The sequence below is a fragment of the Temnothorax nylanderi genome, unplaced genomic scaffold (assembly GCF_030848795.1).
Source record: "Temnothorax nylanderi isolate EJ_2023f unplaced genomic scaffold, tnyl_v1.0 TNYL_tig0004_pilon, whole genome shotgun sequence".
Lineage (NCBI taxonomy): Eukaryota > Metazoa > Arthropoda > Insecta > Hymenoptera > Formicidae > Temnothorax > Temnothorax nylanderi.
In genome coordinates this window covers 869744-894049 of record NW_027249066.1, presented here as the reverse complement: position 1 = coordinate 894049, position 24306 = coordinate 869744, and the positions used below count along the sequence as shown (strand labels likewise).

The 24306-nt window shown below is 37.6% G+C and overlaps 3 long non-coding RNA genes across 3 annotated transcripts in view; 1 reads left to right on the top strand and 2 right to left on the bottom strand.

The window, feature by feature from the left end:
- Nucleotides 1-1680: 1680 nt before the first annotated feature.
- The window catches only part of LOC139773395 (uncharacterized), a 129660-nt gene continuing 107034 nt past the window's right edge, over nucleotides 1681-24306 (top strand). Inside the window, exons 1-2 of the long non-coding RNA XR_011718341.1 lie at nucleotides 1681-2191; nucleotides 23288-23343. This is a non-coding gene — a long non-coding RNA (uncharacterized lncRNA). The remainder of the gene's footprint in view (nucleotides 2192-23287; nucleotides 23344-24306) is intronic.
- LOC139772632 (uncharacterized) lies at nucleotides 3631-4624 on the bottom strand. The gene is made up of 2 exons (XR_011718177.1): nucleotides 4104-4624; nucleotides 3631-3899 (listed from the first exon to the last, which is right to left on the bottom strand). It is a non-coding gene; the product is annotated as an uncharacterized lncRNA (long non-coding RNA).
- LOC139773266 (uncharacterized) lies at nucleotides 4984-8368 on the bottom strand. The gene is made up of 2 exons (XR_011718316.1): nucleotides 7940-8368; nucleotides 4984-5364 (listed from the first exon to the last, which is right to left on the bottom strand). It is a non-coding gene; the product is annotated as an uncharacterized lncRNA (long non-coding RNA).

The following is a 24306-nucleotide window of genomic DNA, read 5'->3' as shown; positions in this document are numbered from 1 at the left end:
GGCAGCGATAAGCGGCGTGACTTTTTCGCGGCATTGATTAACGTGTTCGAGTGCTTTTACGTGAAATCGAGGAGAAGAAAGCGCGACTTGTACTTCGCTGTTCCGCGAATTGCGCTTACGACGTGACGAACATGAGTGATAAAATAGTTAGAAAAATTTATTGCTTATCGCGCTCGTATATCGTGTCTTCAATCACTCTATATAGGTACCTGGTTTTTTTATACACGAAAAAAAATGATATTGCATTAACAGTATTAGATTTAATTGGAAATAAGCTTGTTAATTCAATATTAACAATATTAATAAAATAAATACTTGTTTTATTAAAACAAGAGCATGACGTATTAAATGAACAAGATTGTTTCCAATTAAATTAATGCTGTTAATACAAAATCTCAGGTAGCAAGCTAATTTTATTACATTATTGTTATTTATCGTTATTTTAACATCGAAATGTCGTTAAAATGATGACAGTTAAATGATGTCAGCTTGCTATCTGGAATTATTATTGTTTCGTATATAAACCTTTATCACGATACCGTTGGATATAAGAGAAATAAGTGCCATTCCTAAAATTTTGATCGTAAATTAAAGTGGGCGTGGGTGGCCGCTAGATACTGCATTTACTAAAATCGTATCTTCCGGTGTCAATTTTAGTGTTAAAGTAAAAGAATGTTATAAATAGCTTTACTCGCGTGTCGGTGACACTTTACTTAATAAACAAGTATTGCGGAAGCTTTCAAGCTATCCGCAGGAGAGCACAGCCGTAATTTACCATTACTTCAACTACAATTTAGAATAATTCAGATGCGGTAAGCGAATACTTTTCAATACCGAGCCCGTTGGTGAACAATGTGGGCGTTTACAATTTGCATATGAAGTTGACTTATTCTAACATTAATTTTCATAACACCTCAAGGTAACGATCGACGGGAAATCTCAACTGTCTAATGACGCAGAGAAACGCTTGTGAAAAGAATAAGCGGGGTGACAACTTATAAAATAATGTATATATGGATAAACACAGCTTGAAACTGCAGATATTTGACCAATATTGGTGAGCGTATAAATTATTTTCTTTTTTCTTGATAAAAAAGGTACATAGGATGAATCTTGGTCTCGTGAAACAATCCAGCTCCAATATAAATTAGGTTTTTGTTTATTATGAAAAATACAAAGGCCTCGTTTCTTCCGTACGGCCATCAATATAAAGATACAGCAGGTAGGTATACAAGCATATTTAGCAATATTTTACAATCACATTATACATCGCAGCACAAATATAAATTAATCGAATTAACAGCATGACAGAACTGACAGAGTCATCTGTACGATGGTTCAAGACCTTGATTGTGCGCTGACAAGATCTCTCGCGTATAGATGGCGCTAGTAGTCCGTGTCGGTGTCGGTCAGTGTCGGCTATTTCAAACGTTACGAATATCACGCGTTTATCCGGATTTTATTTCTACCGCATGTTTCGACAATTTAACATTATTCTCTACGTCGAAAACATCCCGCACATTAAGGAAGTTGTCCCAATTGATTTATTATCTCGACTATTTATTCGAATAACATTCTAGATTTATTTTTAAGTCGAACAATCGACCGAAATTCGCGCCACATCGATAGATTTTGAATCGCCGGTCAGTTGCGAACTTCGCAATGCGAAGTGCGTCGGGACTCGGGATGAACGTGAAAACGCGTTCGAGTCGGTCCGCGCGTTTCTCACGGTTATCGCCGTGCACAAATGTATCTCGCGCGGAAGGAACAATCGCGAGTATCTCTCGCGGTATCGGACATTCGTTGTGACACAGCGAACACCGTCGACAATCGCGGCGCGCGTCGACATGTCGCGATCCTTCGCTTTCCGAACCTCGTTTCCGCGTTTCCGCCATGTTGCTCCTCGATAGATTTTGGATTCGATGCTAATTGCGGAATCGCGTCGCGTCGGATAGGTCGTTACCGCATCGTTCCGTATTTCTGGTGTGATATCGGTTGACCCGCAAAACTGTGCCACTGTGGAAGGAACAATCGCGAGTGTTTCTCGCGGCACGGTCGCTTGTGTGCGTATTGCGATTTCGGTATTGACACCGATGACGCGCGATCTCGGATCTGTCTACCTGAAATCAATCGAGAGCGCGTCTTCTTGCTGCCTTACCAGAATGCAATGAAAACGTATAGCCGTCATCAAGTACGTATACTTCGTTGCTTTCTATAATTAATTACATATATATGCTTTTCACACTTTTATTATATTTTCTTTTTAAGACGCGCCTAATTTTTTTTTCATGATTTTAAATGGTCACTTGAGATGCTTTTTACATCCAAATTAAAAATAATTACATGTTCATAATTACGTTGCATATTTTTGATTGTTCTATAATATATTATTAGTATTTGAGAATAATATGCATAAAGAATTACTCAAAATTTTCTTAAAAAAGGAGAAACAAAAAAAATATAAAACACAAAAGAAGCACATTAAAATTACTGTGACGTGAGTTTCATTTTTTTATACTGTAAAAATCACTTTACGCGCCCGTTCCCGGGTTAATTAATATTTGAATAATGAAAGGGAATATCGCCATTTTTCGATTTCGTGCCGTTTTGCGTGTCGACAAAAATGTTATTGGAAGTCGTAACTATAATATCAAAAGCTTTAATTAAAACACAATTGTTCTTATTTTCCGAAAGTCCTAGATTAATATTAGAATTATTAGAAACAATTATCTTGAAGCTGGAAAAATTTTCCATTTTTAATGACATAATTAAAAAGAAGATTATTTACTATACAAAGAATTAATTTTTTCTTTGTAATATTTAAATTTGAATCGAGCATATGTGCTCGTTATTACTATATTATCGACAATCGAGTCGAAGAAATTTTATTTATCCAACACTGAATTTTCAACGATATTTCGCCGATGTCGCGAGATAACTACGGTAGATAAATTGGAAGAAAATTTTAATAAATTTGGAAATATATATAGTTAATAATAGTAATACAACAATGTTATTTAAGACTTTTAAGCTCACTAATTCTGTCTAATAATTAATATTTCAAAATGTGAATGTAAATTTTAAAAAGTGCGCAAATATTAATTAATATATATATATAGCGTTAAAAATATTATTAAAATGTGGTACTTTTTACAATTATTAACATTATCATCATGATGAAGAACAATAAATATTCGTACATGTATTATGGTAACAAAATTCAGAGATTTATTCTGTTATCGATTAAAGATAAATGCAGAGCAAGTAATTGTTAATATATATATTTAGTATTTTCAATATTCGAGATATTTTTTAAACCAAACATAATCTGGCATCTTTTTTCGAGTAGTCTAAATTTATTAAAATTGGTTATTTTGTCGATAATATTATTTCAATAGTGATTTATAGTACTGATATACATTTAATTGTTTAAAGACAACTGGCAAATTGAAAAGTTTTTATTAAATAGTAAATATATTAAATAGTAAATAATATATAACGCTATTACAATGAGATATTTCTTGTTGATTATATTTTATTTACTTATATCTAGATTTAATAAAGATTTTAAATACGAGAAAAGAGAGAGAGAGAGAGAGAGGGAGAGAGAAAGTGATTGATAGAAAGAAATTACTTTTTCTGACGTTATTATTTATTAAAATAATAGTATACATAGAATATTTATGTGATGCATATTAGTTTGCAGCATACTGCATTTCTGATGGGCGATGATTGCCAAATTTTATTAAAGTGATTTCTTCTACGCGCAATGCATATATTACTGAATGGTTTAAAGTCACATCAAAAGATTGGATACCAGAAACAAAAGCATTATCGTTTTCGTTGCCAATATGACACCTCCGGGAAAGAATATATCCTGCGACATTGTTTGCATTATTCTATAATGAAGAAAAACAAATATATTTCGTCATTATAATCGGTTTACTTTAATTTATGCAACAGAGTAATTAAAATTATTTATCTCAAACAGTTTTACTTCTAATACAGTATGCAAAGTAGGATATATTTCAGAAATAAGAAATAATGTAAAGAAAAGAATAAATATGTGTTTGTTACTCCAAAAAGATTGTTGGAATATTTACCTTGTGCAAGGGAGGAAGTTGTATTTTAAGTAATTAAAATCTTTCTGCATCCTCCGTTACGAACAGGTCTATAGCCCACCGGACAGTTCACCTGTGTCCGGTTTCTTACAGGGAAAGTCAGTGGCCGTCCCTCGCACGCAAATACTAACATTATCGACGCAAGAATTAGTAGAATCAAACGGGCGGGTGCCATTATTGCAGACGATCTTCAATCTCCTGATCACTTTCTCGAATTTCAAATTAGATAGACGAAATTAGACGGATTGGCGTCAGGTTTCTATCCTTCTTCTTCGGTGTACGCTTGCAACATCCAAATGCTAATAACTGGACTGGGCTCGTATAACACTAGTTCGTGTACTTATATACAACTTAGGCCTAACAGTGCGGTTTCCTGTCTCCTTTCCGTTTCGTCATCGTTAATTAGTGGTCGAAATCATATCCTGATTGCCTACGCACGAGCGTTTGCTCGTAACTTCCGCAACGCGATAAATTGTTGAGAATGATTGTGTGCGTCGTGCACATTCGGGTTTCACGCGTACATTGCCAATAAATCTCGTTTCATGACTCAACTCAGGAAATACGGACGATAGAAGAAAAAACATATACAAATATATTTAAAATGCTTTATTTATTTTTATACATATATATATGAATATTTTAATTATTCATCTTATATGCTTTACATATTATTTTTTTTAAATTAAATTACATGAATTATTGTGTAGTATTATTCGTACATTTATCATTAAATTAGATAGGTATAATATTATTTGTACATATCTAATTAGTTATCTTGAATATATTTTTGTGTGTATATATATGTGTTCAGAAAGAGAAACAATTAGTGTATGGCTTGTTTTATGGACAATAAAATACTCTATTCATTTTTTAGTATAAATTTAATACTCTGTAATATACTCCCACTTCAGTTTTATTTGTTGTACGTCTAATATAAAATCATAGTCTGTTTTTTTACGTTTCTGGGGATAAATATGCGCAGCAAAATTTAGTTCGTAGTCTTTACATCTTAAATCAATTGCATTTTGAATGAAATCCACTATTGCCAATATGATTTGGTGAATTGCAGATCTTACATATATAATTAATTAGGTACATCTAACGTAGATCCATGGTTCCCATTAATTATTCCCGACGATCAGAATAATAGTCTTGTTTACTTTTAATCCTGTTAAGCTTCTTGTTTTCTTCCGGGGACGTCATCTTTCAAAAAACAGGAATGGTTCAATTATCTATAAAGATTCTGTAACAAAAAACCAAGATCGTGTCAGTTGTCAGTTCGACTGTCAATCTACCTGTTTCATGCAGGTAGATTTACATACTGGTTTTACACATCACTCTATGGTCGGAAGTAAGAACTATGCAGTGTACACGGAAATAGAGAATGGCTATAAATAAAGGCCTGAGCAATTTATTGCATATTTAAGTTTGACGCGGGTATGAAGGGATCGATATGAGGTGACGATTGTGTGCGCATCTGATGATGGAGTAGGCTACTGGAATAGTTGATGAGTTGTCGCTACTTCCGGCAAAGAGAATCAACTTCAAAGCGTTATACTTCATCGGAATTATAAGTTTACGTCACGTCACAATCAACGAGACATAAACGCGAACGTGCTTGACGTCATCAGTGCATCGTAGGAATCAATTTATGATAGGAATTATTGACGGACGCGTGTAACATATAAATGATGATTGGATAAAGTATACGATTTAATATGTAAATAGCATTTATTGTTTGTTATATAATATATAACATTATTTATAAAAATATTATTCCTATCATTATTTAATTATTGTACGGATCAGCAATAAGTCTGTGTCTAATTAATTTTGAGATCTTAATAATAGAAACAATATCGCTTGTTGCGCAAACAATGCAATGCAATTATTAATTTTTTTCTTGCTTGTGAAGAGTTTCTGGTTTCATTCTTACCTAAAAGACGCTTCGACAACGATTTCCAACTTTGACCTTGTCCGGTGGACATTGTATAGGAACATTAATTATTGATCCAGCTTCGATTTTGTAGCTATCGAAACGCAGGAAACGTTTTTCCTCCCGCGAAACACTCGCGTCGGTCGCGCGCGTGCTTCGCGTCGACAGGATGAAAAATAACGCTATCGCGCACGTTATAGCTAATAAAAGCCTCATAGTTGCGTATGACTGTAGTACACAACGCGCAACCAACGACTGAAGCCTGTCCAGATCTCGCCTCTCAAGCAATTTATCCTGCGATCACGTCGCGCGATTTTCAATCTGATGGAATTAATTTCAAGATTCGCGCGATGATTGCCGCGCATAAATTTTCTTCCTGATATTAATCACCTTCTCGAGATTTCAAACGTATGTATCACTCGACGAGAAGTAACGCGCAATAGGTAATTAAGCGTAATCTTGACACATTTCAAGGAGGCTTCGAGGGATTATATCGATGTAGAGATTTTTGCCGATGATATAGAAAGTTATCCTCGAATAAAATACGACACAGTCACAGTGCGATTAACGACACTTTGTCGCGTACTACTGTTTCGTGCCTCGGAAACACGTGTCCCAGAATTATTATCAGCGTTTCAGCCCATGACAAAGTTCGTTAGTCACGACGCGAAGCGTCTCGTTTTGAATTTCATCGGGCGGGCGATGCGTGATCGCGTCGGAACGCTATAGCCAGCGACACGAAACTCAGATTCGGCACGTCCGGCCGATTCGGATCTCACATTTTCCACAAGAAAGTCGTATCGCGATGCTCGCCAGGCAGCGAGCGCGATAGAGCCGCTGAGGAACTGTGGCGACGATTGATTTCTATCCGCCTGCACCGCCGACGCCGCCGTCGCCGCCTCCTCCTCGAAACGAACGCAAACAAAACACTCGGAAACGGACGAGCGGGCTAATTAAAATCGACCTTGTACGCTTAAACCGGCTTAAAAGGTTGCTTTATCTGCGCGACGCGGAATATCGCGAAGACGAGACAGACTCGGCAGTTTTATCAGTCCGCCGCCGTGTCCGGGATTTTTCATCGATTCGAGATTACGATACCGAGAAATCTTGAAACTTGAACTTTACTTAGACGATTCATCGATATAACATTGACCCGCTAAAGAAAGGTGCAAAGTTTAATTGCCCGCTTGTTGAACAATTGAGTTCGAAAATGATAATATACGGCACGTGTATGTATTGTATAATAGGATAAGATACGCAAAATGATGCATTAATTTCTATCAAATTATTAATTTTCGAAAGAGATGTATTTAAGCCAAAGTTTGTTTTGCTTCATCTATGAGCATTTCTCGATAACCCTCGCTGGCACTATCGATGATAGCGAGCCATCTTTGTTGCCGAGCACGATTATCGTACGTGATAATACACTACTTTTACGCTTAAATTTGTTTTTCTCGAGAAATAATTAATTTAAAAATGTATTGTATATTCTTTACTTGTTCTTTCACAAGAAATCACGTCAGCACTACGATTTATCTAGTTAATGGATAGCGGAAAAATAAATAATTAGAAACTGAAGAAAAAATAAGTATGAGATTATACGACCGTGTAAGATATACAATCAAACAAAGGGAAAAACCCCGTAATCGGTCACACACACAGGACTGGATCTTGTCCGAATAATATATTAATTCTTCTGCCAGGGCAAAAGAATTGTACGTAAAAAATCACTCAAAAATTAATATATATTATTCGGACAAGCAAGATCCAGTCCTGACCAATTACGGCGTTTTTCCCTTTGTTTAACTGAAAAAAAATTGAATCTATATGATATAACAGATTAAAAATAAGAAATTGTGACAATATTATATTTAAAATGTACCTTGTTTATCATTTTGTTTCACCATATTGTCCTACACTTGCCACGCCGGTCGACTTGCTGACCCGGTTGACAGAGGACTTTATTTCTTCGTGGAACGAATATTATTCTGCCTTGTACCGTGACCTCTGGGGATGCCGTCGATATAGCGCCATCACTCCCATTTAGAACTTTTGATGTATTATTTTGCGGCCGTATCAGTTTGTCGATGGACGTCGCCACGTTCGAGAAAGACCAACATTCGGCGAGGCTCGCGGAGAGGATCACGAGCGCGAGAATCGTGTAGAATGCGCGCATTCTTCTTAACTAACCGGGCAACTAATAAGTCGCACGGTGTTTAAGCTGACTTAAACACTGACGGTCACAGCCCGATAACCCGATGACACTGAATGACGATTTCAAGCGTGTTTCTCTTTCGCCGTTCAGAAAAGCCTTTGAGTCAGTATTTAACTCGAACGTTTGACGCATCGTATAACTGCACGGTGATTTTGTCGCGAAGCTCCGTCAGACGGGCGTCAGGAATCGCGATTTGAATAGAAATTGCGCGTGCCGGTGATGGTTGAAAAATATGCGCTGCTTTTCTATTTTGAGCAGAGTTCACGCGCATTCTGTTTTGTCTGCGAGTGTTTTCGATAACCTTCGGTGGCTATTCTTTATAGTAATAGAATCATCTCTAGAGTTTAATAGAAATATCTTATGTGACGATTGCCAGGTTATTTTTTTTAACTTGTGTTTTTCTCACAATTTTATAATACATACTTACAGAAAGCTTGTTTCAGCAAAAGTCTGTTTGCGATGATATAAATGTTGTAATACGCGAATACAAAACACAAATAAAGCACAAGTGTGAAAGCGTGTTTCAAAGGCAGATCAGAATTGATTTTAAAGAACATATCGCATTAAGTGCGAGATACTTGGAAATTATTTTTATAATATTCAAATGGCTCCGCGGATTAAAATTTAGTATAAAGAATAGGGCAAGGAAAGCCGTAACAGGATGTTCGTGTTTTATTATTTTTAATAGACAATTAAGTATTATTCCAACTATAGTAAACTGCGCGCCGACAAATCGTCAGACTTGAAACACAATTCTGGTTGAAGTAGTAAAATCCCTGAGGTAATATTTTTTGCAATATAATTTCTTTACAGTTTTCAGATGCTTAGCATCATAAATTAATAATAAACTAAGTATAGGCTCTCCTGAATAAATCAAATAGGGAACAGTGAGAAAGGCAATCGGAGCCACGCGCGGTAATTATTGCGCAATCAATATATAGTCAATAAAAACCCGGGACCTCTCGCAGAGGGATTCAATTGGGTCCGGGTTCAAATTCTGGACGAGCCCCCGAGTATTGACTAATATATTTTATTTTATTGACTATATATTGATTGCGCAATAATTACCGAGCGTGGCTCCGATTGCCTCTTTCACTATTCCCTATTTGATCATAAATTAAAAAATTAAATAACGATTTAATTGGGGGGGGCGGTGGGAGGGGATTTTACTACTTTAACCAGAATTGTGTTTCAAGTCTGACGATTTGTCGGCGTTTACTATGGTTGGGATAATACTTGTCTATTAAAAATAATTTAACACGAACATCTCCTGTTACGGGTTTCCTTGCTCTATTCTTCATTCACTGAATTATGTTTTTAAGCAATTATCGATAACTTTCTGTGAGATCGTCGTCAACGTAGTATGCTGGCACATTAGTGCAGTAAAGTATTTGTTAAAATATTTGGTTTTAATAAAAATTCAAGCTCTTCGTGGAATGTAAAGCGAGCCGACTTATAAGCGAGATTGCTCGTCAACGTCATGCAGATTACTTTATCGGAGCACATGGGAGCACGTCTCATGGTCGTTAGAATTTCCATCACGTCCCTCGTTTGATGTATACAAATCATCTATAATTTAAACGCAGGGATATGTGTATTAATATGTCAATGCAATCCTTAGTAAGAGCGACGTATTAATATGTCTTCCTAAAATTTTACGCATTTTTTATATAAATCTCGTGATATATAACTTTTGGTAGCTTTTGAGTATCTAAATATCATATAATTTGTTACAATAAAAAGAGAATATTTTACTATTGTTTATAAATTGTACATAATTATTGTAAATATTACTGTCATTACACGATTGAAAATATTTTAATGTAAACTTATGAATTTATTGATACAGTTATCAATAGTTTAGATTTCTTGGAAACCTTTAAAATGTATCGATATTTGTCTATTACAATGCGAGAAATATGGCGTTATTATAAGAAATATGATGTTATCATATTATAATGTATAATAATCCGTACAGATAAATGCTTAGATTTTTTCTCTTTTTTTTTATTAAAAAAATACAAAGTACAGCTAGTAGGAACAAAAGCCTATTTTGCACAATACATAATTTCAAATTTTATATTACTAATATTTATATTACATATAGCCTTATAACATTTTTTCTTTTTTTAACAGTAATTAAAGTCAATAGTGACCTTGTGCGATTTTATTTCTATCGATTTAAAGTAGTTGGTGGCGCCATCCGTTGCTGCAGATAGAAAGATCAAAATGGATGCAGCACAATGCCGCGTGATAACTCAAAATTGCATTGCATTTTATCGTGATTTTAATAAAATTTTTACGATATTTTAATAAGGTTTTTACTTTAGAGGAAAAAAGTTATTGAATTATACAGAGAAGTGATACTGAGATTGCTAATCTACTAAAATAAATTCTAATCTTGGATCATATACCTTTTTAGTTACCAAAAGAAAGATTATCAAATTGGCGTTAAACGTAATCGTCTATAGCGCCATGTAACTTGAAAGTTACATACTCAGATATATATATATTTTTTAAGTTTCAATGATTTAATCCACGTTTTCCGCATGTACAGGTTCTGTAATTTTCTCTTATGAGTAAAAAATCTGGTTATATAGAGGGGTAAACAACGAAATCGTACGATAAACGGACTGAAACAGCCCGCTTATCCTTGGCACGCATCTCCGGGTGTCTTTTGAGTCGATCCCGTACTCGATCAACGACAGTTTCTCCCTGCGGGTATGGGCGTCGATAATGCTTTTACGTGCGGATCATGTAGACACGATTTCTCACACGTACGCATCACTTCCCGACATGGCTCGCCCCCAAACATGAAATTTGACGTGTTTATATTTTTCGCATAATTTCCTCATATCCCAGTAGTCGCGTGTGCAATTAAGAGTGCCAGCGTACATCGAAGTGTCTTTGGAGACACAGGCGCTCAGAAACTTTCGTTATAGAATCAAACGGCGTGAAAATTGCTCTACTATTTTTATACGATACTCGTCAGATACATTCTTGAAATCGGAAGAAATCTCTGTGGACGCTCTATATTTTGATTGCCGGATGATAAGCGCGCGTGTGTGCGTGCCGCGAATTTCCTGCGAAGGATCCCAGAGCGTTTTCTCTTCCACATTCGCGAGATGGGTTCCCACGAGTGAAGTCGAGCACACGGTCTAGAAAGGCAATAACCAAAGATGATTAAGATATAGTCATTTTGCTCCTCGTTTCCCTGCAGTTCTCCGCGGCGGTCCGGCTTGTCGTGCCGACACGAATGCAAACGCGGCACGGTCGCTAAACGTACAATTATTGCTTATTGGTAGCCTCGATTCGGAAGATAATTCTTCCCCTCTTTCTCGCATTAGAGTCACGGGCCGATCCAGCTGCTCGAAACGCCACGTCGGTGAAAGGATTACACTCTGTCTCTTCATACGCGACCATTTCGCATGACACAAACACGCTAAGAAATAATTCTCGACTATAAAGTGTAATAGAGTGTTTTTCTGAACTTCAAATCAATAAACTGAATCTTTATACATTTTTTTCGTTATTTCACAGTGAAATAACGCCATACAATGATACACTGGAAAAAAATCTGGTTGAATTAATTGGACGTCTGGTGGAAAATGAACAAACCAGATTCTTCCAATTAATGCAACCAGAAATTCCAATTAATGTAACCAGAATTCTAGTTATGCAACCAGAATTCCTATTAATTCAATCAGATTCTGGTAGATTCAACCAGTATTTTCTGGTGGAAAATAAACGAGCCAGATTTTTTTTCAGTGCGCAGTATCGTAAATTTTACAACATTTTACAACAATATTCTATAATTGATCAAGTATTCATTGATCAAATAGTCAAATATTTTAAAACCAGTTTCTAAGATTATTGAAATATTATGAAATACCTAGTTAGCTTGAAACCTTCTCGCACGGTTCGTATGCAAAATAACGGCGTGTATATCGATCCCTTCCGTTCTAAGTTTGCCTCTCAGCCACGTGATGCGCCGAGTGCAGGAACTGCACCGATCCTAAGCACGGTTAATACCCAGGATGACCATTATCGCGAGTTTAAAGGGTTGAGAAACGGTGTTCAGCGATACTCGGTAAACCATCGCTCGATCCGTATACCGGCGAGCAATTTATTCGCGACTTTAATGATACGGGTAGCGACATCACAGAATATCCTGATACGCTCGACTGACTCGACAAGAAAATTAATGCGCGACGTAATCCAGCCATAACACCGCAGTGTTAAGCGATGTATCGAAACCGCTTTACGTTCGTTCGAGGTCTGTCGCAACAACGTGATGGCTGTCAATAACAGAATTAGCTTTTTTACCTTATCAATTGAAGACATCGCATAATTAATCTCACTACATATAATTATTATATAAATATATCTTGCAACATCTCTTATCATCGGATTTACATATAGAGCGAATGAAAGAAAATAATAAAGAATACATCACGTTTGGTGATTATTAAGCAGCTCGTGTCAATATCAATTGTACATTTAATCAGATTTTTTAAGAATAATATATAAATTCGCAAGTTTTTGCCCCTAAAATGTCCTTCGTACGGCGAGGCAGGCGATAAGAGTGCGGCGAGAGAGAAATCGTGCCTCCAAAAAGGAGTACGCCTATCGCGAATCGATTTTTAGCGTTGGGAAATTCCGCGTGCCGCGGAGTCGTGTGTGCTCGCACACGCGTGCACACGAGGGTCGGCCGTATGGAGTTACGGATGGACGGACAGGCGAGGCAAGAGGGCGGGCAGGTAGGATCGATTTAAAAAGTAAATGACTGACGGACTAAGGTCGCCTACCAGGCAATTCCAGTAGCGGGCAATTGCGTGCAAGAAATTACTTGCCAATGTTGAGTGGCACGCAAAGCTCGGAGCGAACGCGAACGCTGAAGGATGGCATGGCGGCGAGGTAACGTCGGCCACCGCCGCCGCCTTCTCCTCTTCTTCTTCTTCGTCTTCGTCTTCCTTCGAACCTCGACGATCCCGTCACCGTGCATGCGAACCTGTCGACCGCGAACGAGCCATACGACTCCTCTCGAATTCGTGCTCGCTTCTTGGACACCGGTCGAATCCTCCGGAGATCGACGTCACGCGGTAGTCTAACTCCCGAACTTCTTTTTAGCGTTTCCCTCTGAATTTCGTTGATATAATCGTTCGGTCGCAGTGGTGCCTAAGAGCGATCTTCCCGGCAAAATGTCCTACTTTTTTAATTGCTATATATAGAAAATTAACCAAATATGAAAAATTTATAAAAAGAACCGTTTATGATTCGTATCCACGTAACGCAAACTTCCATAAATGAATATTAGTGTACTTTTTCTTCTATTTCCTGTTATTTTTAACTTTTGAATAATATGAGAAAATAACGCGAAATGCTTTAATTGGTCAATTATTGTACAGTACATATCTAGCATACAAAATGATTTAAATTGTTTAAAAAAATTCTCAGTGTCTTATATATAAAGACGATTTAAAAATTTCAGGTTTTGTCCGTCTTGACACCACTGTGCGAGTCATCTCGAAATCGCGCAGCTTCCCAGAAGGCATCCACTCCGCGAGTAGATATTATGTTAATTCACTAAGTGGATTTAAATGTGTATTTTCAAAACTATTGTCCTTTTCTTCGCGTTTAATTTCGTGTTCTTATTAGCGTTTGAGTTATTCGATTAGGAGCTAGCGAATTGTGCATCGGTTATCCGGATTCTTCGTTCGCAATGGCGGCACTCGTACAGTGGCAAACACCTCCCTCGCTACCGTTTCACGAGGCGTCCGCGTATGCTTCTTCACGGTTCGATGAATATCTCTCTACTCTTCTCGGAACTTTAAAATATTAGTTGCCTTTGGTATTATGACGTCAAGTTTCTCGGTCCACACTTAGGAATTCGAACGTATGGTTCGGCTGATGCCGCCGGGAATACGAAATATGCGACGAGAGTGTCGTAATAAATGGGCCGTGTATCGCGTTTGTCTCAGATTGTTGTACGAATTAATAAATGCGCATTACTTTTCGGGATCAGATAACGGTAAGGCGCGCAAATGTGGGACTGTGATCTTCTCAAACACGACGATGAAAGTCGTCGGGAGGGATACAGCGTCGTAAAATTAGGCGACCGGACGACAGGGCGTGCGAGACACACAACATTATACGCAGCCCCATAAAATTAGCCCGATATCGGCCGACAGATAATTCCTCGGTTACGACAAATTTTATGCCGGGCAATCAGCAACCGCGGGTAGTTTTGCGCCATAAGGGAAACAAGGTGCTCGCACGAAGACAAGCGCGCGGCACCGAAAAGAAAAGTTTATAACAGTTCTTATCAGACTTCGGTTCGGCCTCTCGTGCAATTTCGCGCGCGCACGTATATAACGAACGATGATTTAGGGGGCTTACGGTGCGAAAGTGAAGAAATACTCCCGGAAGCGAAACGCCTCTCGTTTCTCAAACAGGTTGTCACGTCATCGTGGGAACAAATTCCGAGGGAAAAAAATCTACTACTAATACATGTGTTAATAATAATAAAAGAAAAGCTACTTTCGAGCTTCTAAACGGTAAAATCGACGCCGTATGATTGATTGTATCGCACATTGGAAGGAACCAATCGATTATTAATGAAGCAAGAGCGGATCGCTCCGATTTGTCCCGGATTCCAATGGGCCATAAACGAGCGAACACCGCGCGTTCGTCGTACAATGTAAAACGTGCGCGCCTCCGACCGATCCTCAGAACTGATTTGCGGTGGCGGAGAGAGAAAGAAAATGGGGAAAGAGAAAGAGGAAGAAAGAAAAAAAGAAGAAGAGAGGACAGCTGCTCGTAACAATTACATCCACATAACACACACGGCGGTTATTCCTCTCCGCGCTTAAAACCAGTCGCGAAGTTCACAGCCTGCGGAGTATCCCGAAGAATTATGCTGTTGCACCGACACCGACTGATTTTACGACGCGCCGTTGTGCTCGTATCTAGCACGTCGCCGCCTTATTTTACGATGCTGCCCGTCTTAACGCCTCCTTAGCTCGAAACATCGCCGAGCGTGTCCGAACGTTTTACGCGCGTTTACACGCGTGCGAGATTCTCTCGTGTACGAGACTCTGAAAGCACGCGTGGAGAACGAATGCATCTCGATTACCACTATATCGTGATTGCCGTGAACGGTTCGGAATTATGCGGAATTATGTATAAAAAAGTTGTATGATAATAATAATAATAATAATAATAATATATCAGACTATAATTTTCATGTGGAAGAGATAGAAAACTGCAAGCGAGTATAAAAACTAAATGACGGTAGGTTAGCGCCGTGATAGATCGCTTTCGATTTAAATCACGGCAGTTAATTCGACTCGCGACTGATGTTAGAATGCGTTAGAATAAGTAACTGTAAAGTACATCTTCCTTCTCCCGGCTCAGGAACCCCGTCAGAAATGGAAATGTCGATTAATCGAAACGTCGTTGCATCCACAGGCGACTTAAACTCATTACGCGTATAAGGAAAAACCAGACAACCCCTGCACGCGCTCCCGATTAATTCGCGTTACATCGGTATTAGCTGCCGTAATACGCGCGTTTATAGAACGAGTTAAGTTCTCAGCTTGACTGGACAGCAACTAACGCGCAAAATCCGTTACCGCAAAACGCACTTTCCCGTTAAGAGCAATTAGTGTAGATGACTCCTAACTTTGTGATATTACTTTCTGCTACTTAGCGTTTGACACGGAAATTTGTAATGAAATAACTAGTTCATGTCTACCCTACGCTACTTACAATTAGGCACGTTGTTTCGGTAAAAAATTGGTGGTAATATCAAGAAATTTGATATTTTCTCGACACTGAAGTAAAAAATCAAGAAACAAGTTGGCTTGTTAAAATTAATCTTTTTGTGCCACTTCTCTGATATAAGCAACAAGTACATAATGTTATTTTAAAATATACTTTTTGTACTTATCAAAAGCAGATGTATATAACGTATAACAGATATATACGTATATTGGTATAGCGAATGCAATTATTAAATGATCTTTATAGTCCTATAAAAGTGGCGATATTTCGATATTCTTTCTTCCTTGACTCCAGTTTTTGTCACAGTTTTAGATTCGACCCTATTTCTCGCGAATTAACCAGGCAAGCACGGTTAAATTAATATCGCAGACGAAAAAACGAGCCTATAAATCTATAATCGAATAACTGAAAAAAAAGAACCATTGTATTGAAAAGTAACATCGTCTCCTCGTGAAGGATCGCCCTCGTCACTGTTCTCGCTACCGTACGGCGTATCCTATATCCGTATCAGATAGATCTAAAATCAAGCGTCCGGCATAGAATCAAGAGAGTCTCTCATCTCTCTCCCGAGAGAATCCAGGGATGAGCACGTCTCGGGAGGGGAAAGTAATTAAAGAATTAATTAAACGGAGGCTTACTCAGCTAAGTTCAGCCATCGATCAAGGCTAACCATGGCGGGCTCTTGTTTGGCGCTGACAAAAAACACCGCTACCGAAATCATAGGGAGTCCATTGTGCCCGACGATCCGCGCCGGGCTCCCGAGAGCCCGGGCCGTTCGCTCTCGGAACGACGACGGGCCCCGCGATCGGCATCGAGGCGAGATCGCGGGGCGGTCAGTGCATGGGCTCAAGAGGTGGACGTAGAGATGGCAGGAATGCAGCTCGCGTGCTCCATCCCTGTCGGTACAAATTAGAGTAAAAATCATGAAGCAGGATCGTGGCAAATAACTCGCGCAGCGGGAGATCTCTCCGAGCGCGGGCCAAAGGAGCGAACAATGCCTTCAGCTCTCATCTCCCTTAGCTCGGACTTCACCGTCCTCTTTCTTCGGGGCCCATTTCGTTTCTCCTCGTCTGGCTTTCCCCGCGTTCACTCTCGATCCAAGTTAGACGCTGTGTGAGGAGTGACCGGGAGCAGATATCCATGTTGAAGCAAAAGAAAGAGCGTAAGTCAAGCCTCGTACAAGAGTATATCCCGTGCACACAGAAGCGACGTTTCGCTTCCCATATAAATCGACTCTCTATATCTCTGTCTTTCCTCTCCTGTTCGCCCGTTCGTCGTCACTTCTCATTTTCTTCAGCTCGAGTCCTCATGTCAGAATGGGTGGAATTTAATCAATTATTAGATTATAAAGAATAGAAAAGTGAATTAATCTAGAGAAGAGAAAGGTAGGCATGCGTAGAAGAAGTTGCTTTAAGAAAGATAGACATTATTTAGATTAGAGAAATATATATTATATCGATATTATATTGATACATATCGCGGTCTGTTGATAAGTCTATACCTGACACATCACGATTTCAACACGAAAGTTTAAGCAATACTTTTTCTACAGACTATCGACTGTTACAAAACAGTTTCGGTCTTCTTCGCTAAACGAATCGCGAGATATGAAGATAAATATCCGTGTAACGTGTTAATTTGTGTGTTTACGATATTGTTATAATAAGGGAGACTGCGGTTTGAAAAGGTTAACAGATTCTTGCAGAGAATGTTCTATTATATGAGTTATTCGGTGCTGATCAATTTATTATAATTTTACGATCAATAAATAAATAGAATGTCTTAAAATCACCGGATTGATTCGAACGTTTGTTGGTTTTGAGACATCTTGTGCAAAGATCTCAATTAATGGAAATATTTGTAGGAATCAATGATAACAGGTTACACCTTATTTGCCTACTGCTTTTATTTTTAACTCATGTGAAGAAACAAAGGTCGAGATATGCGTATTTTATATTACACCGCACTCAGTTACATTTAATGTACCGTTGTCATTCATGTTTTATTTCGTGAATTTTAAACAGTTAAAAGTTACTGGGCCTTGGTAAACGATCTTTCAAACAAATTGACCAGGATAACATTACTCGACCCTGTACTCATTTAAAGCCTGTTTTCAGTTGACAACCCGTCCATTTTCATCGGGCGTTATTGACAGTTTTATACTTGCAATGAGTCTTCGACTCACGTGATTACGATAATTACCGCTTCTTCAGCGGTAATCTGCGGGTAACAGTATCGAGCGTGTGGAGAATCAGGTTAACCGAAAAAAGTACACCTTCCTCGGTCGATTAAGCTAACTTTTTTTACAAGAATTACATACGAAGCGAACATCAAAATGTCAGCGTGGTTAGCGATTACAGTGTTATGTTTAATTTAAGCAAAAGTTGCAAGATAAGAATTCAATTTAGTTGAACATTCGCGACTAATATTACACTCAGTGCCATCTTAATAACACACACACACACACACACACACACACACACACACACACAAGGATTGAATTTTTCATCAGTTTAATCTACGTCTTTTCATTCACTACTGTTGTTGCATCGCTATAATACCCGACTGATAATAAAAGTCACTTACTCTCGTTTCATTCGCGCCGAGAAACCGCGCCAGGGTAAATCGTTTCGCTGCGTCTCACACAATATCGCGCGTTGCATTTGCGCGTTTCTCCCCGGATAATTTCTTCCTCCATTCCAAATTATCGTGTCGATGCTCCCGAGAGCCATCGCGCCGTCACGCAACGGCATGTAAATACGCTCATACCCGATCGGAGAGAGAGAAAGAGAGGAAGGTGAGAGAGGAAAGTTACCCTCCCGCTTGCTGAGAGAGTACAAAAGCCGCCCAGCGCCCCGGAGAACAAACGGAGCTGGCGAATAAATTGGTCGAGGCGTCCGGGCTGACCGGTAGCACCCGACAGCTTCTCACTTTGGGGCTCGTCCATTTTCGACGGTCTGACGAGCCGAAGCGAAAGCCTGTCGGCCATTAATAATTGTTCGTAATAATGGGGCGGTGGGGAAGGGGGCGAGGGGGCTACACACCGCGACGCACGGGAAGGGAGACTGGAGGGAAGGTGGATATAGAAAAAACGACCACGAGACAGGTAACGAGCCTGACCGATTCACGTTGCGTTGTTGTTGCTGCTGGTGCTGCTGCTGCCGTTGCTGCCGTTGCTGTTAGGAGGCGAGAGCGAGAGGCGGTGGTAGCGGTGTCGATCTTACGCGGAGGCCACCCCCGCTGCGTTCCTAATAAACCCACTTGCTAGCGGGATAATGGCTCCACGGTGACTCCACACTTCTGACGAGGGAGCGAGACGAGGCGAGTGATAGAGGGAGAGGGAGTGGAGGAAGAGAGAGAATAAACGGGGTGGGGTGGCGAAATGGAGAACACCTTCGACATCGAGACGTTGGCTACCATATCGAGCGGCAAAAAGGAAAGAGTTGACGGTGAGCCGAGCATTAGCAATCGGCTCGGAGTATGCTTTGTAGCGATTGCTTCTTCCGAGAAGCCGTTGCTGCGAGACGGATCGCTTGCTTACGAGGCGTTATACTTCTGACGCGTCCGTTTTATTTCGCGAGGGGGAGCGGACCTTAGTTGCGCGGAATTGGCTGTTAAATGTCACGTCAGTCTACTTACATTTAAATCGCTGCAACGTAACGACGCGGGTCGTATAAACCTTAGTTACTCCTACGGCTACTGCTATTTTTTAGTTAAACATCCCACATCCCTATACGTACCTATATTCTTTCCTTATCGGAAAAGATCTTATTTCAGTACTAAATAATATCTTAACTGCTCGATACATTATAGGTATATAACGATTTGTTATGGAATCGTACCATTATTTGTTTGAATAATTCGTTTAAATGCTTCGTCGTTTTATTACCAATCTGCTTTTACAATAACAAACGAAAATGTAAATTAATCGCTATGTAGTAACCAATAGCAGTTATATCGTAAAGAGTTACATCTCCTGCGAAGAATCGTTAGATCCTATTCGGATGACTCAGCGTCCTTATAAATCGACTCACACACGTAGCTCGCTTCTTAATAGCCAATTACTTTGTGCCCTCGTATAATTAGGTCTTTTTCCGATCCTTGACTCTCAAAAGCTTTAATCTTCTTCCTATCTCAGGCGATCCCTCGCGCCTTCACAGTCCGCCTGGTAGCAATCTTAAATCGTTAGAACGTACACATATGCGCGACAGCGACCTTTAAAAATAATCTCTGAAATCAGACTTCCAATTAACGCACGAAGATACCGTATTGATATTTTAAGTCGATCCAATCGCTATATAATTATCGAACATGTTTTACATAAATGTTACTTTAATTTATTATTTGAAAATTATTGTATATTGCCGTTAATGTTATACAAGTTTTGCATGGATAATTTAAAAAGATCGATGCTTTAGTAATATAAATTTTAATCATATTATGCGTTTGATCTCTTTTTACATTTCTTAAGTAACGCATTAGCTGGTATGCTATATCCTGCTTTAACGAAATGTATTAAAAAGCTTGAAAATTCGAGTCACGAGCATGATTGCGGTAATCCATGATGGCAATCAGTCAGTTCACGCGGCGTATGTGATAGATCGGATGATCGTCGTGCGCCCCTGCCCTCCTCCCCTGACACCGTATGAGGGATCGCTTCGATTTGCATCCCTCGTGCGGGGAATAATGCATAAGGCTAACATTTGAATCTGCTCGAGCCGAGGTGACGATATCGTCGCATTGTGATCGATTTCACTATTTTCAGGCAAAGGCATATTTATATATTTATAAAATGTCAATACTTTGTTTCTTATTTTATTTTTCTAATCGTTACATAATAATATTTGTATAAAAACTAAATTTTATGATAAAATTAATCTGTAATTAACTTTAATAGATTTTATTTTGATAAAAGATTTTAGTTTATACCTTCAGATAACTGTGCACGTGTATCAATATGTCATATTAATGATTTTTACAGCTTAGGTAATTTTTATTAATTAGTTAATTTTGTCTTTTGAATTCTTACATGTAAATATGCCGTACAGCAATCAACCAATATAATAAGTTGATACCAATGACAATTTTTTATTGTGTGTTACATAAAATTTATTTAATTTTTTCTTGTAATTAAAATTCTTGGTAATAGCAGTGGTTCAATTAATTAGATTGAAAATCGTTAAATCTAATGCTAAATTTAAATTAATTTTTTTTATCAAAAATAATTTGTTACTATTTTCTTCAAACTTTTTCTCATTTTACGAAAAACACAAAATGATTTTTAATAAATAAAACAAGATCGTGATATTTCCTGTAATGATTTAATTTTATTTCTGTGATTTATTAAAATCACACATGTAGTTTCACTGTTCTCTCAATATACACAATTTGGAGAAAAGATAATAATAATTATTAATTAATATTCTTTTATACTTTTAAAATAAAAGTGAACTTTATTCTTTGATCAAACATGGATTTTTAATATGCAATAACGCATGCCTCGAAATTAATCTGAAAAGCAGGTAATACAATATTCGCCGTGCCTTTATTTTATGATAGAGTAAATATTTTATAGTGGTCGGTGCGCAGCATTCGGCACACTTTTTTCGTATTACATTGTACATTTTGTAGCGCATTGTTATATACACGTGGTTATATACTTTACTATTATTCACGCGACGAGACTCGAACAGACAGACATCAAAAGCAATTTTGCATATTGTTGCGTTTCTTTTCGAAATGTTACGACAAATATTGGAAGAAAACGCAATCATTTCCTATGAACAATTAGCAAGGTATTTTATCAGTTTGCATAATCGTGATTTTGTAATATATTAAATATTTCGTGGCGCAAACGCGTATAACATACAACGCGTTGTTGTGCTCATTTTGTTCAGTAAGCATTTTGTCATTCGCACGGCGAGACTCGCGCGGACAGGTATAACGACGCGGGTAGCTCCATATGTCGTTATTATCTCTCAAAACGTCGTCGGGACAAGTACTAAGAGTAAACGTTACCACACTTATCACGCCTACACTTAAAAACCGTCATCCTGTACGACCAACTAATTTTTATGTCAAGCCGTTTCGCGCCATTTATTCATTAGATTGCGACAGAGAACGGAAATGCCAAATTATTGCATCGCGATAGTAATTAGGGCAATAAACATTTCTTTATAATGTTTCGAATTTCGCGAATCGCGTTTCTTTGCTTTGTTTTAGATATAATTTTTCCATCGTTTTTCGGATTGAGAGCGCGGAATGATACACGAATCATTGGTTCGATCATTAAGTAACAGTCGTGATATGTGTAAATGTGGTTTAATAATTACTTTAAAATATACGGAATAGACTATAATCGTTGTTGATTTGTTTTGTAGAACATTAAACGTTTTGCGATACAGTAAAGGGTATAGTCTGGTGCGTACGGCCTTGACGTTTTATTGACACAGTGTACAACGCGTTGTGTTTACGCAAGGTCGCCGCGCTATCATTCGCACGTCGAAACTCAAACAGGCAGGTAGTGGCGCGCGAGCTGCTCCGCGTATCGCCGCGTTAATAATCGCGATAAACGATCGGCGGCATATACGCATAATTAACCACTGCGATGAACAGCTCGTTGTATCGAGGCAATGGTGGTAGATATTTAGTGCAACCGCTCTCTTCTATTCATTCGAATTATATAAATCGTCGAACAGTTTAGATAACGGAAGGCCGTATTGCGTATGCAACTGAATTTTAATTGTCGGTCAACTCGTCGCGTTAATAATCTCGTTAGTTAATAACCCGATTTGATTAATCAAGTCGCGTTGCACAGTATGAAATCTTCTGCTGTTCAGGCCTAATTGCGCTAATTTATGAGAAGTCGCGAGCGAATTATAACTTGACGGCGATTGTATCTTTCTTGCGTAATTTTTTGTATCACGATGCAATAAAATATGTATAATGCGCACGTTATCCTTGCAAGTGCTTTCTTAAGTGTCGTGCGATTATCATCGACTAAGCGCGTTTGAATGCAATGAAAAAGCTCTGAGAGTAGGAGAAGGCTTGGGAGGCATCAGACAACGGCGGGAACAACTGTGGAGTGAATAATTTGTTAATTATTACTTGCTATTCAATTAATTGTTTATAATAATTTTATAAATGTTATAATTATACTTCGAAATGTTAGTTATTGGTAAATATTAATTATTTGGCGCTTTATAATTTGAATATATTTGTATTTTACAGATAAACGTAGTTTACAACTCCGTATAGTTACAACTCCGCTGCTGTGCATCGTATCGGTGAGTGACAAATTATTTTTTCTTTTATTTAAGGTAATAGAGATCTATAAGAATTGTATAGAATATAATAATGTTAGAATAATATAAATAAATGTAATCTCATAAATTATATAATATAAATAAATTCTTTATAGATTCCTCCCCCATTGCCTTAAAATAGATGGGCTAGAATAGATTAAGATATTTTTATTTAATCTTGAAAATATGTGTAATTATTTATAGATGCATATATGTACAAAGCTTGGTAAAAAGTGACACCTAGTAATAGAATAATTTTGTAAAAGAGAAAAATATTTCCAAATTTAGTAAAAATGTTATCCTACTATATTTTTTGCTAAGTACTTTGTATATAGCAAGATTTTCAGAAAACGCGATTGAATATCATGAAGATATGATATTAGTAATCTATTTGACCAAATTTACCATTATTTTAATGTTATTTTAATATTATGATTATATGTAATTAAAGTTTCAAATTTAGCGAAAATTAGGTTTATTAAGTTTGTTTAGACAAATAATAAAAAATAGAGAAAACAGTAATGGAGTAAGAAATAATTGTTAGTATTTAAATGTATTTAAATTTTTTTTTTTATATAAATAATTTTTTAATGGAATTTAAAGTCTACATTTGGGCTCCTTATTATTTCAGGATTAAATATAACATAAACTAATGTAATAAAACTAACATAAAAAATTCAAAATTTCAAGGTATTTGTTTCAAAAGCATAAGCGACAGAAAATATTTTACTATCATATATTTCAATTAATTTATTTAATGAAAAACATGTTTATTTCTTTATTCTTATAACATGTCAATTTTTATCTTAGTCTTTCATAGTCTATCTATCCATACTTTATAGATACTAAAATTTATTATTAATAATCAGCTTGTCAATATTAGCTGATTGCTATAGCGTACGCGTACGTAATATCAAAATGAACAAGAAACTATAAAATACAATC